Consider the following 13859-nt stretch of genomic DNA (forward strand, 5'->3'; position numbering starts at 1 on the left):
AGAAAAATGGTCCATTCTGCAGTGGCGAACACAGCCTCGGCAAGCTATCCCCACCTCTCCTACGAATGTTAATTCATCCCAAACATCTTCCAGGACTCAGGAAGGGTAGCTCTTAATTTTAATAATAGAACTCGTATCTCCTCCAGCCCAGCCCAAGCCTCCCTTTTACACTGTGACCACTGCCTTTATACGAGCTACTGTTTGGTTGGTTGGTTGTTTGCTTGCCTGCTTGTTTCCTTGTTTAAAATAGATTTTTAAGTCTATATTTCTCCAGTTTCTGCTACTTATAAAACACACTGACCTTCCAAGTGATCGAATGTCAGTGGTGTTTCTCTTGAGTTTTTCATTTGTTGTTTTCATTACATTTGGGGGTTGGGAGAGGATGCAGAGAGTAATAGAAAATTGATTCTTCTTTCTGATTTCTCCAAGTTGTGCTTAGTTGAGCACATCTAATATTTAAATAGGATTCCTTTGACTACTGAAAAATGCTAATGCTCTGGATGCAATTAATCTCAGAAATCTATGCAGCCACAGAGCAAGATGCCAACTCATTCTGATTACCTCACTCTTTCCTGGCAGGTTAGGAGGCTCTGTGTCACACAATAAGTATGCTGCATGTAGATGTCGAAGGGATGGAGAGGTGGGTTAGCAGATAAGAACACCAGCTGCATTTCCAGAGGACCCAGGTTCAATTCTCAGCACCCACATATGGCAGGTCATAAGTGTCTGTAATTCCAGTCCCCTCTTCTGGCTTCTAGTTTCTGTGGGCATCAGATACACATGTGATGCACAAGCATATATGCAGGCAAAACACTCATGCACATTAAATAAAAATATTAAGTAAATAAAATTGCTTAAAAAGAAAGGATATGGTTGGTTGGGGACATTTATAGAGTTTAGTGAAGGATTTACATTTCAATAAATTGTTTCTTTCTTTGCTTTTTAAAATGGAGGGTATGAGATTTTTTTTTCATCCTGATGGTTCTTAACATATCATGTAGCACTACATTTTACACATAGCAAATAACTCATAAATTTATTCAGCTGAATAAATTCTCAAAACAATTGTGACCCCCAATAACATCCTGTGTGAAGGATTTCACACATTCAATCATTTTAAATCACCTCTTTGATTTAGATGAGATACATTTTCTCTGTGTATTCTCATCTTGTAAAATACATTCACAATTATGGTCACTTGTGGATTTTTGGGAGGAAAAGCCTATGGTTTAAAGAGATGTAAATTAGAGCAAACAAGACTTGAAGCAGTGAGATTGTTCATTGGTTAAGAACACTCACTGCAGCTACTGGGCTCACACATTTCTACCCTTGTAACATCATATTCTGCAGCTCACTGCAGAGATATTGCCCAACCATTCTAACACCTTGTTTTCTAAGCTTGACCTGCCTCCAAAATCATGCCAACCAGTTCATTTCAAACTTTTATGTGTTTATACACCAGGACTTTGCAAGTGCATTTGATATCACCTCTCTTCTGCTCACTGAACTATGATTGGCACTGGGTAGAAACTGCAACAAGGTACCAAAAATGGGATTTTCATTGTCTTTATTTTAGCCCTGTGGCTTAAAATAAAATGATGTTTCCAAAATGAGGTACTAAACAACCTGGAAGGAAGGTGATCAAAACTGAAGTGAGGATAACCAGTCTATCTGCCTGGAGGATACCTAGGAGGCATGTGTGTTGGGACTGAGAGAGTGAATCAAAAGATAAACAATGGGATGGCAAGATGGCTCAATGGGTAATGTGTTTGCCACACAAGGGTCAAGATCTGAGTGCAGATTCCCAGAATCTACATCAAGTCAGCCATGGTACATGTCTATAATTCCAGCACACCCAGGTGGGAGGTGGAGACAAGAGAATCCTCAGAAGCTCACAGGACATTTAAAATGGCGTATGCATTAGTGAAGAGCAAAAACAGTCTCAAGGTGAGAGGTTGACCTTCATGTGCACACTGTGGAGTGCACATATCTACTCCTGCACCCAAATTCATACATGTAAACACATACATATACTACAAACATAGAAAAGGAGGGATTTTCATTAAGTTGAGCATCATGTGGAGAATTCCTTTGGAGAGTAGTGCACAGCTAAGCTCAGACTTCAGAAGCCACGGTGGGTTTTCCCCCTTGCCCTATGCCAAGTGAAGAAGCCTCTGGGCACACTTGATAGTGTTTAGATGTGTTTCCTGGAGCATCAGTAACAAGGGGCACTGATGCAAGACACCCAGAGGAAGGAGAAGGAAAGAGACTGGTTAATAGCCCGAGGGTGCCAAGCAAAGGCAAAGGAGGCAGCAGCCTGGGCAGAAGCTGCGGGCCTTAGATGGGACAAAGATGTGTGTGTTTTCCTCTGTGCTAGAAACAAAACCCAGGTCCTCTGCAGACACAATAAATAGTTTTAATTTCTGAGCCATCTTTCCAGTCCCAAGTCACACAGTTCTTATAACCCAAAGAGGCAGAAAGGGTTTTGTTATGGGCCAAGGGGAACCATCACCTCTAACTTCTCAAGGTTTACTGGAATAAGCTGACAAATACAATAGAAAGAAAAGAAAACAAGGTCATTAATGTGCAAAAGGACAAAAGTGAGAGAAAGGAGGGACTCAGAGGAGTATGACTATTTACCAGCCGAGAAGCACTTAGAGGCACATGCTCTCCTTTTTCTATAGAGAACAGAATTGGAAATGCAGATCTGCTTCTGGGTGTGTGAGCACAAGGGTATTTCTTTTCAACATCAATATCATAGAAAGAATTGCCTAGTTGGGACTTTCCGATTTCAGTTTCTCTGTTTGGCAATATACCAAGAGAGAAACCCAGTATGACCCCAGTATCAGAACCAGCTTTTGGCAGGGCTCAGAGGAACCTTAAACATGCCTATTTAGACTCTACCTGAATTATTGGTGGGTAATGGCTCTGGGGATGGTCTCTTTGGAATGTTAATGAGCCCAATAGACAAACATTATCCATGATGGACTTCCATGATAGCTGCATTCCTCAGTCCTTGAGGGCCTGAGGGTATAAAAGCTGTTGTGTCCTTTGATTATCTGGTCTTGATTCATTAAGCAATAGAAGCCTTTCTCTTTATATCTAATTTCTATGTGTGTCATAAAACACTATATTTGAGGGTCATAGTTATCTGAGCCCCAGTTGAATCTACCAATGTTGTAGAACAATCTTTTTGTACACTGTGAAGATGTGTCACTCTGGTTGGTTTATTAAAGAGCTGAATGGACAATAGCTAGGCAGGATTTCCAGGCACAGAAGATGCTGGGGGGAAGGGGGAATCTCCAGCAGACACAGAGGGAAAGACATGCAAGAGGAGAGATAAAAGCCACGAGTCATGTGGCAGCACATAAATTAGTATAATGGGTTAATTTAAGTTATAAGAGCTAGATAAAAACAAGCCTAAGCTATCGGCCAAGCTTCCGTAATTAGTAAGTAAACTCCATGTAGTTTATTTGGGAGCTGACTGGTAGGACAGCGAAAAGTCTGACTACAAGAGATTTCATTAAAAGATGGGGAGAAAACAGACCAACATAAACATTCTTGGGAAAGGCGTCAAAGATTATGAGAGAAAGAACCAAGTTACTCTATGCTGCCCCTCCCCGACAGACATCATCCCTAATTGGGCCATCCTTGTTCAGAAAGCAGCCATGCCTTCTTCAGTCTAGAGCTGCTGATGAACATGAACAGTGTATGAGGCTGAGAGGGTCGAATGGCCTATTCTTCTGTTGGAGAGTGGGTTTCGAGATGCCTGGAATATGAGGAGAATCAGGATCAGCCTACTACTCAGTATGCAACCGGATCTCAGGGTCTGACCTGCCTTAACATTTCAGAAGCAAGCCGCTCATCTGTTTACTCTTGGGAAAATGAGAACCTGCTCAATATTTGCTGTGTTTCAATAAAAAAAAAAAGCCTATGCTAAGATATTCTTCCAAAAACAGAGGTGTCTCCAGAACAAATATGTGTGTGGCCGCATTCCCCTCCAGCTGGTACATTAAGGAGCCAACTAGCATTTCCCCCTGGAGCTCGGAGAAGATGTGGACTATATTTTTAAAGGTTTAGTGAGAAGCCTAAACTGTGTGGAATTGTAGAAACAATCCTCCCATTTTCTTTCTTTTTCTCTCGTTTCAATTTCACATACCTTGTGGATTGCATCCATTCTGTCTACTAAGGAAAGATGCGAGTTTCCTGGCCTCTTCAATCCTGCTTCCCTCCTGATTTTGTTGGACACTTTTAATTTGAGAAGTGAAGTATGAAAATGGCAGTACTACCCAAGTCATTTAGAGTAATGCAAAATTTGGCTCCACACACGGATCGATAGTCTCCATCAGACAGAGACACTTAGAAAAAGTCATTATCTAATTGGGAAGATATGCCAAGACGCCAGATTCTCAGTGACCTTAACTGAACATTTCTTAGCTCAGAAATCATGGTAATAGCCCCTGAAAGAGCTTCAGACAAGGGTATTTCTTTCATAGAAATAATTGCCTAATTGGGATTTTCCAATTTCATTTTCTCTTTCTGTTTGGCAATCCACCAAGGGAGAGACCCAATATGATGCCTGGTCATCATGTGTCTGAACTAGAGAACCCTTAAACATACTTATATGACATCCCACCTGAATTCATTCTTGTCTTGTGATAGAGGCATCTGCTGTCATACCATTAGGTCTACGTATTTCTTCCCTACTTTCCATGGGGCAAATGGAGTTACAGTAATCTGTATTAGTATTTCTTTTTAAAATTTACTTATTCTTTTTTTTGTATTAAAAAATATACATCTGTGCATCACATGCATGCCTGCTGCCTTCAGAGGCCAGAAGAGATGGTCAGATCCCCTGCGACTGGCATCACAGACAAGTGTAAGCAACCACGTGGTTGCTGTTAATCTAATCCAGGTCCTCTGGAAGAGCAGCCAATGCTCTTAAATACAGAGCCACATCTCCAGCCCCAGCTGGAGACCAAGATAAGTTTAAAAGAAGTGGAGAAAGAATATTACTTGCAAAGGCAATGGGATGCTAATTAAGCCCTGTCTAGGCTTGAGTATCTACCTTTTATTCAAAATCTGTCAAGACCCTGCCTCAACACCAGACCTTGAGATCCTCTGAGAAACTAAAGTTCCTCCAGGAATTCTTTTGGGGGACTTGTAAGAAGTTGTCAGCATTGGGTCTAGAGAGGCAAGCACTATGGCCCTTCTGAGACACCCCTGTGCTCGTCATTCCGCTGCTGAGGCACAGGGGCCGGTGGAGTCCACTAGGAAGAGGGATTCCGATTTCCACTTGAAGTGTCAGTGGCTGGAGTTGAACACACCACTCAAGGAGGCCTCTGAGTACGGAAGCTTAAACTAGGTTCCTTTCCATGCACCCCTGCTAGGCCCCACCTTGACTCTACATTGGCTGCCACCCTGCATGTTGACAATTCCTTCCAATCTCATCTCCAAACCACGGCTGTTCTCTGTCTTCCTCTCTGTTCTCTGTGGGTTCCTGGCACCAGGTGTTTACAGCCTGTCCAACAGCTGTGGCTTCCTTCTGTTCTCTTCACTCACAGGAGAACTCTGACATCCATCTGTGATGATTGATCGTGACTCTCAACTTGAGATTGGACTGAGAAAAGCCTAGGAGATGGGTAAAGCGCCCCTCTAGCTATGCCAGGGAGGGTGTTTCCAGACATGGTTAGGTCATGAGTGTCCCGACAAGGAATGTATCAAACGTGATGGTGCCATTGGGAGGTGGTGAACAGTAGGAGCTGAGCCAGAGCTGAAGCAAGTGGATCACAGGAGCCTGGCCTTGGGGGATGGAAGCTTGCCCTGGCACCTTTCTGCTCTTCTGTGGTGCTTGCTCAGTTACCTTGAACAGTTCTGCTCCACCACACCCTCCCACCGTGAGGGCTAAAACCTTGGGAAGTGTGAATAAAATGAAGACCTCCTCCTTTGTGGTGGCTGTCTGAGGTATTTGGGTCACAGCAACACAAACGCAGACTGGCACACTAAACCACAGCCTTTTCCTGACCACCCCAAGCAATCAGATGCCCTTTCATCAAGAACTAGTGATACCCCCTCTCCAAAGCCCTTTGGAAAGCAAATGGACCCAGATCCTAGGCTCACCACCATGCTCACTGGGGGGGTTGATGAGCACACACTTGACACATAGTTCCAGGTAACTGAACATTCCCTAGCATGGTCCTGAAACACACTCCAAATTTATTCCCCCAAATGGTATGCACCATTCTCTTACTCGAGAGGTTCTTAACTTTTTATGACAGTATCTCTAAATTAAACCTTGACCTCTAATTTAAATAATTTTCAGACATCTCAAGAGATCTATTCAAAAATTGAATGGGAAGTGAGTGGGCGGAAGGCTCTAAGGCACAGCCCAAGCTCCCTGGCTATAATGATTTTCAGGTTCACTGCCAGACAGGGCCCTGGGCTTCTGTGCCAACAAACTGTAAAAATTTCAATTAGAAAGACCTTTGATATGTCTTCATCAAAAATTGTGCCTAACAACTGGTGGGCATAGGCCGAATGCTAGCTGTGCATCGTCGGTTTCTCACGTCACTCGAAGTGCTTTGAGTTAACAGCTCTGTTTTACAGGTAATTGAAATGAGAAAAGAAACGACAGATTCTGAGCAGTCGGATAGCAGGGCAATGAATGTGAGCACACTTGATCCTCTTCTCCAAACTGAGAATTCTCTTTGAAAACATTGACTAACTTATTACATAGGAAATAGTGTCTCACAGTGGCCATTTTGATTTTTCTTACTTTCAATTCCATTTTCTGGTAGTTTACCTTTATAAACTTTTTAAATTTTATGGGGCATACACTCTACTAATACATTAAATACTTGGGGGCGGGTCTAAGTATTTTGTTTTTCAAAAAGGAAAGAGAGAGAGAGAGAGAGAGAGAGAGAGAGAGAGAGAGAGAGAGAGAGGAAGAAAGAAAGGAAGGAAGCTTAGAGAAAGGGAAGCCTTCTCTAACACACCAACCCTTCCCCCTCCTGTGGCTTGTTGCAGAAAAAGGAACAGTTTCCAGGCTCTGAGAAACTGGACAGAAGTTGGCTTCCCTCAACGGAGTGGATGTGCCCTTACCAAGAAGCTGACCAGCACACACAGGTGACAGGAAGCATGTGGTTTTGCATGTGTCAGAACTAGCTTGAGCCTTGCAGGCTGTACAGTAGTTCCTTGTGCCAGCCACAGTACCCTGTCCCTGCCATGATGAGAACTGCATGCACCTCCATGAATAAGGAGTCACCAAAGTCCAAAGCCCAAGCTTATTCCACAGAAAGTAGGTCCATGTTCGGGGGCAGAGCATTTGACTCCAGAAACATCCGCTGAGAGCCAAATGCTCCCACCGCCCTTTCCCCCTGTTTCAGAGCGTTGCATAAAGCAGGGTGACTGGTAGATGTTGTTGCAAGCCTCGGAGGAGACCACAGTCTGCCAGCCACCACAGCCCCTCCCTGTTGCCTTCACTCAACCCTTTCCTGGCAAATAGTATCTAATATCTTGTGCATCACAAAAGGGCAATGCTTTCTGGAAAGATTGTGTCTCTACAACTGGTGATAGGGCAAGAAAAGAAAAATCAAATTAGCAGCTATTTTAGGCTACATTTGAATTGTAAGCGTAAGGATCCTCAGATGCAAACTACCATTTTTTGATCCATCCGTGAACAAAAGAGTTAGAAGGAAGGATCGGCAGGCGAGTCAGGCATGGCTGGAGCAGCTTGGGTTAGCTTCTTTTCCAGAACATTCTGCCAGTGCATACCATGCCAAGATGTGCTCTCCGGGGGCTGTGTCTTGAAAGGATGGTGAAGCAGCTGCTCTGTGAAGGAAGTCACACGTTCAAAGGGCAGGTCTATCTATCTGCTCCCCACTGCTCCTGCTAACCACCCCAAAGCAGTGGCTTAAAACCGCACCGCCTTTTTTCAGCAGCTCACAATTCTGGAGGTCCGAAGCTTGAAACGAGGGTCTTTGGGTTCAAGCTGATGGTAACTTCCTCAGTGCATGGTCAGCTGACCAGCAATATGAATTCAACCAGGAACCCCAGTTCCCTCACTGCGGGTAACAGGACCTCAGCACAAGCCCCAGGGATTTGGATGTAGGTGTGGGGTGAATTGGGATGGGGGCCCTGTCTGCCTGCCAGAGAAGGACTCCTAGACACTTCAGCCTTCACCCTCATTCTCCACCCCACCCTCCAACCCACCCTTAGCCTCACCATCACACCGGGTCACCATTCACACCCCTTCACCCTCTACACCACCCTCACCCCACTCTCCACCCCACTCCCCATCTCCCCTCCACCCCTGTCCTCCACATTCACATCCTCTACCCCACACTCTTCCTCCATACCACGCTTCCCTTCCAAGGAAACCTGGCTCTTTTGGCTACATCCTCACCATAGATGAAGGCTGTCCAATGGAACCCTCTGCTGAAATGCATCTTCTTTGGGGCATTCCAGGGACCGTGATGAGGATGATTGAGGTCAGCTGACCTCTGCTTCATGAAGCATCACAACCACTACTAATGGTTTGGAGTTGTTTTTATTGTTGTTGTTTTGTTTTGTTGTTGTTGTTTGTTTGGTTTTTGTTTTTGTTTTTGGCTTCCTCAGCACAAGGAGCTTTCAGTGCCCCAAACTTCTGTGTCCCCATACTTGAATTTTTTTTCCTATGGAAATTATTTTTAATAATTCTCTGGGAAGTTTGCTAAACGTTTCAAGTCTCCAAGATTTTCATCTGTGAAAGACAGAATTGGGCCCACATGATACCTGCAGTTAGCGACACAATTCTAGAATTGAATGGGCCTATGAGTGAAGCCCCCCGGCACAGGGATGCCACTCGGAGTAGACTGTGTTTGCCACCAGCAGTTCTCACACTGCAGCCTGCCCTGGAGGAAGGAGAGCAGATAAACGGCCACCAAACGGCACCGGTGAGCACACTGCCCAGCCCGGCGTCATTATTTATTGTAGCAAGACTTTTGGGACAAAGGAAGCAGTGTGCAGACTTCCTCCCAGACACAATCTTCTTATCACAAAGCAAACTTAACCAAAGAGCTCCTGTGTCAGATTCTGAGTCGTGCTGATGATTTAAAAAAAAAAAAAGCTCCCTAGGTCAGAGGATTAATAGAAGAACAATTTTAGACAATGTTAGCTTTTGCAAAAAAAAAGTATATATAATTATATATTTTTATTTATATAATTTATATACAATTATATGCATATTACATATCTATGTAAGAAATTACACTCAACGATTTGCAAGACTATATTATCTTTGGGGCTACGAGGTAGCTTGCGATTGTTCTTCCAGACTGCTCATTTCTCCCTGTAGGTTTATTACGTCCACACCTGCTGCCATGTGACTTACCACGCCCTCCTGCCGAAGCTGTTTCTTCTGGTCATCAGCACAGGGGTTGGCCCAGAACTTGCTTTTTTTTAATCAATGGAATGTAAGCAGATGGTGTCTGCTGTCTTACCAAATGCCCCCCCCCCCCCCCCCCCCCCCCCCCCCCCCCCCAGCTATCGCTGCAGGGTTCGGCCATGGCTTGCTTTGTTCCTCTTGTAGAAATACAAGCCCTGGATGGTAAGGAATCAGCTTTTCTTGTTGTAAGGCCCCGAGTCACCCGTTGCTGCTGCAGCCTGGACAGACCAAAATCTAAGAACAGTGGATTAGATAAGAAACAAAAGCCCTTCTGATCTTGCGGCAGCCTGAGGGTTAGAAAGTAATAACCCCGGGTTTGGGGTAAAAGTGGGAAAGTATAGGGTGGATTGCTTTTGTGTTGTTGTTTAAGACACGCTCTTTCCATGTAGCTCAAGCTGGCCTGGAACTCAGTATGTAACTCAGGCTGTCCCCTAACTTGCAGCAATCCTCCTGCCTCAGCCTCCCTAGTGATAGAACTCCAGGTATGAGCCACCACTGTCAGCATTTTTTTAAAATCTCTCTCTCCCCCTCCTCCTCCTCCTCACTCTCTTTCTTTCTTTATTTCAGAAAACTGAATCAACAGTAGTAACATGTATGGAGGCTTTATGTAAGGAAAAGGTGAATTTTCAGGAGACATGTTTTAAACAGAGTTGAAAGTTCTGTTAAGTGATAGATATTTCTGTCCAAAATGCCTTTATCTCACTTCACTCTAAAATAGGGATCTAGCTGAGCACTGAATTCTAGGCTGGTGGCTTTTCCATTTCATCACTTTAACATGGAGGTCCCGGAACTGGCCCTCCGTCCAGCAAATGTCCCTCTGTTGGCAGCCCGTGCGCCTTCCCACGGCCTCTCCTGTCTCTTTGTCTTTGAAGTTACAGAGGGGCATGTCTGGTGTGAAGTTGGAGTTACTAAGCTTGGGAATTCAGTACGAATCCTCAAACTGAAGCTGTGCACTATTCTTTTCTAGAAACTTCTCAGCCATTGGCTCTCCTTGCTTTTCTGTATGTTCTAGAACTCCTGTTGTGATGTGAAGCCTCTTTGATCTTCTTCCATCCATTTGTCTTGGTGGACCACACTCTAGGATTTCCTCACGTTTGTCTCCCTCTATCCCAGCTGTGTCTAAGATGGCAGTTATCCCACACGGTCAATTTTTAGAGTGGCCCTTTGGATTCTGTTTGATTCTTGTTGACTTTGTTTTTCACATCATCCATTCTCTTGTTATGATCTATTAAACTAGCCTCCATAAACGTGCTCACTCTGGAGATTCGGTTGTCTTGGTTTTCACGTTCTCCTCAAGCTAATCTTCTCTGTTGACTCTTTCTTAGGGATGACTTCCTCTTTGTACTATTCATTTCTTTTAGTTGTAATTATTTTGGATGGACAATGCTTTTTCCCAGGATAACCCCAGGAGCCCTGGGTTCTGGAAAGCTTCCATTTGCTCTGGTGAGAACGGTAGTGTTTTCAGTGGCTCTGGGTAAAGCCTCTGCTTTATTCCTTGGCTTGAGTTTCCCAGTCTTTGTAAATAAGATACATTCAGACACCATGTACGAGGTTTGTATTTGCATGGGTGATTTTTCCCATGTGTTCATAAATATGATAATGTCTCTCCCAACTTCCTCAAGCAAGTGGACATTTATTTATTTATTTTTATTTTTTATTTTTGGTTTTTTGAGACAGGATTTCTCTGTGTAGTTTTGGTGCCTGTTCCCGGATCTTACTCTGTAGACCAGGCTGGCCTCGAACTCACAGAGATTCACCTGACTCTGCCTCCGGAGTGCTGGGGTTAAGGGTGTGCACCACCACCACCACCACCACCACCACCACCACCACCACCGCCGCCGCCGCCGCCGCCTGGCCTGCAAGTGGACATATTTTTAAAATATGTGTCAGACCCCCACCCTAGATTTCCTATCTTAATGTAAAATTCAGATAAAGATCTTGAGGTGTAAAATGCTGTTATTCCATGAGCTTCACCTCCATCCTCCAGGCACCTCCTTCACTGTTCTAAAGTTTGATTAGAGCCAAAGACTTTAACTATAATTCCTGGTCTTTAGTGCCTTGGAAATGTCATGAGGTACAAGATCCTCTAATTAAATTCAGTTTGTCACACACCATAGGAAAACGGGGAAGCAGGACAGGGACTAGCATCCCTGAGGTGATTTTATGTGTCAACATGGCTAACCTGGATCGAGTTTTCCAGAACAGTTCTAGTCAGGGTTTGCCTGTAGGAGAAGCTTCCATGAATACTGTTGGAGGTCAGACCCAGGGCAGCCAGAGCTACATAGTGAGATCCTGTCTCAGAAAACAACAACAACAACAAAATCAAAACAAACAAGCAAGCAAAAGACCACACCAAACTTTCTCCCTCTGAAGTTTAATTGCTAGATATTTGACATCTCAGCCAGTTGCTCCAACAAGGTGGTGAGGGGTGGGTTGGGAGGGGGCTGCCTCCCCAGCTCTTTCCTGGGGTAGGTGACCTTTGCCTCTCAGCCTTCCTGCTCCTTGAGTGGGCTGATTCCTCTGTGGCCTGCTGGGCCGGTTTTTATGTGGCAACAAGTGTTACCAGCGTCTCCCCTTCATTTCAGCCATAGACTAATATTAGTACATTTGGTGGCTTTTTCTTTGTAGAGATGGAGCTGCCCTCCCCCACCCCCAGCCCCACCCCAGACACTGTTGCTAGGGTTGTTTTTCCTGTAGCTCTGTTGTTCTGAGAGCCACTTAGCTCAGGTCCATATCTGACCTCCTGAACGGACTACTACTCTCTTCCAGCTCGAAAATTCCAGGGTTGCAGCAGTTTACAAAAGATCAGCAAAAGGCCACCTGCTAAGCTTTGCAATGGACGGTTAGGAACATCCAAGACAAGTCTGTGTCACTGGTGCCCTCTTCTGGACACATCCGATGTTTACAGTAGTCACAATGGGGAAATGACAGAAACCACACTTGGAAGCTGACTAGGGTTCAATTGAGGATTGCTAGGGGTGGCTGCTGCTCTCCAGGCTTCAGACATTTGACCCTCAAAAGATCCATATGTGTAGATGGTTGCTACCACCAGCCAAAATAAGGCTCCTGAGGAACCAGAGGCCTAAGGGACTTGCCCACAGTCATAGGTCTGAGGCCACTGAGTGAGCCTGAACTCAGCCATGGAGATTTGGAGCATAGAACCACTCTGCTGTTTTATCGAGGGTAATACTTTTTAAAAGATGTTTAAAGTGAAATTATCTGACCACCATGTCTCAATAATGGTTCACCATCAAGAGACAGCTGCAGAGACTGGAGCTGGCTCACTTGATAAAGGGGACCTGAGTTCAGGTCCCCAGACACCCACTTTGAAAGCCACATGCCTGTGATCCCAGCCCTAGGGAGGCACCAAGAGGAGGATCCCTGAAGCTTGCTCACCAGTCAGCCTAACCAAACCAGTGAGGACCAGATTCAGTGAGAGACCCTGTCACAAAATATAAAGTGAAAAGTGATACAGAATGACTCCTGAAGTCATGTCATCCTCTGGCCTCCATGCACACACATGTGCAAACACACACACACACACACACACACACACACACACACACACACACACACACACTCAGTGTAGCTCCGTGTGATGTCAAGATTATAAGTATGTGCCAGGGAGGCGTTCTGGGAGGCAAGACGTTTGAGAGATGCTCGACTAAAAATAATTTACTAAGCTGGGCAGTGGTGGCACATGACTTTAACCCCAGCACTCGGGAGGCAGAGCCAAGCAGATCTCTGTGAGTTTGAGGCTCAGCTGTAGCTGGAGTTTTCCAGTCCTGCCTGGCCCACGGTCAGGACAAATCTCTCTCACCCGCCAGTCCCACAGCCGCTCAGACCCAACTGAGTAAACACACAGAGACTTATATTGCTTACAAACTGTATGACCATGGCTCAGGCTTCTTTTTATCTAGTTCTTATATCTTAAATTAACCCATTTCTATTAGTCTATAAGTTGCCACGTGGCTTGTGGCTTACCAGTACCTTACATCTTACTTGTCATGGCACCAGCTGGCAGCATCTCTCTCCTCAGCCTTCCACTTCCCAGAATTCTCTTCTCTGCTTGTCCCGCCTATACTTCCTGCCTGGCTACTGGCCGATCAGCATTTTATTTATACAGAGTGATATCCACAGCACTCAGCCTGGTCTACAGAGCGAGATCCAGGACAGGCACCAAAGCTACACAGATAAATCCTGTCGCAAAAAAACAAAACAAAATTACTAATGATAGCTCTCCATTTATTATGCTAATGTTAATTAAGAAAGAGTATTCAAATAAGCAGGAAGCCATTGACCTGAGGCTGTCTTCATAATTTGAGTTCTACATAACAATCTGTAGCCTCAATATGTAAACATCCTAAATGTAAATTATGAATTATATATAATTAGTAGGTCAGCCGATCATAAGCTGCAAGCTTCAGCCACAGAA

This window comes from Peromyscus californicus, unplaced genomic scaffold (assembly GCF_007827085.1).
Source record: "Peromyscus californicus insignis strain IS unplaced genomic scaffold, ASM782708v3 Scaffold_12__1_contigs__length_115047231, whole genome shotgun sequence".
NCBI classification, from domain to species: domain Eukaryota; kingdom Metazoa; phylum Chordata; class Mammalia; order Rodentia; family Cricetidae; genus Peromyscus; species Peromyscus californicus.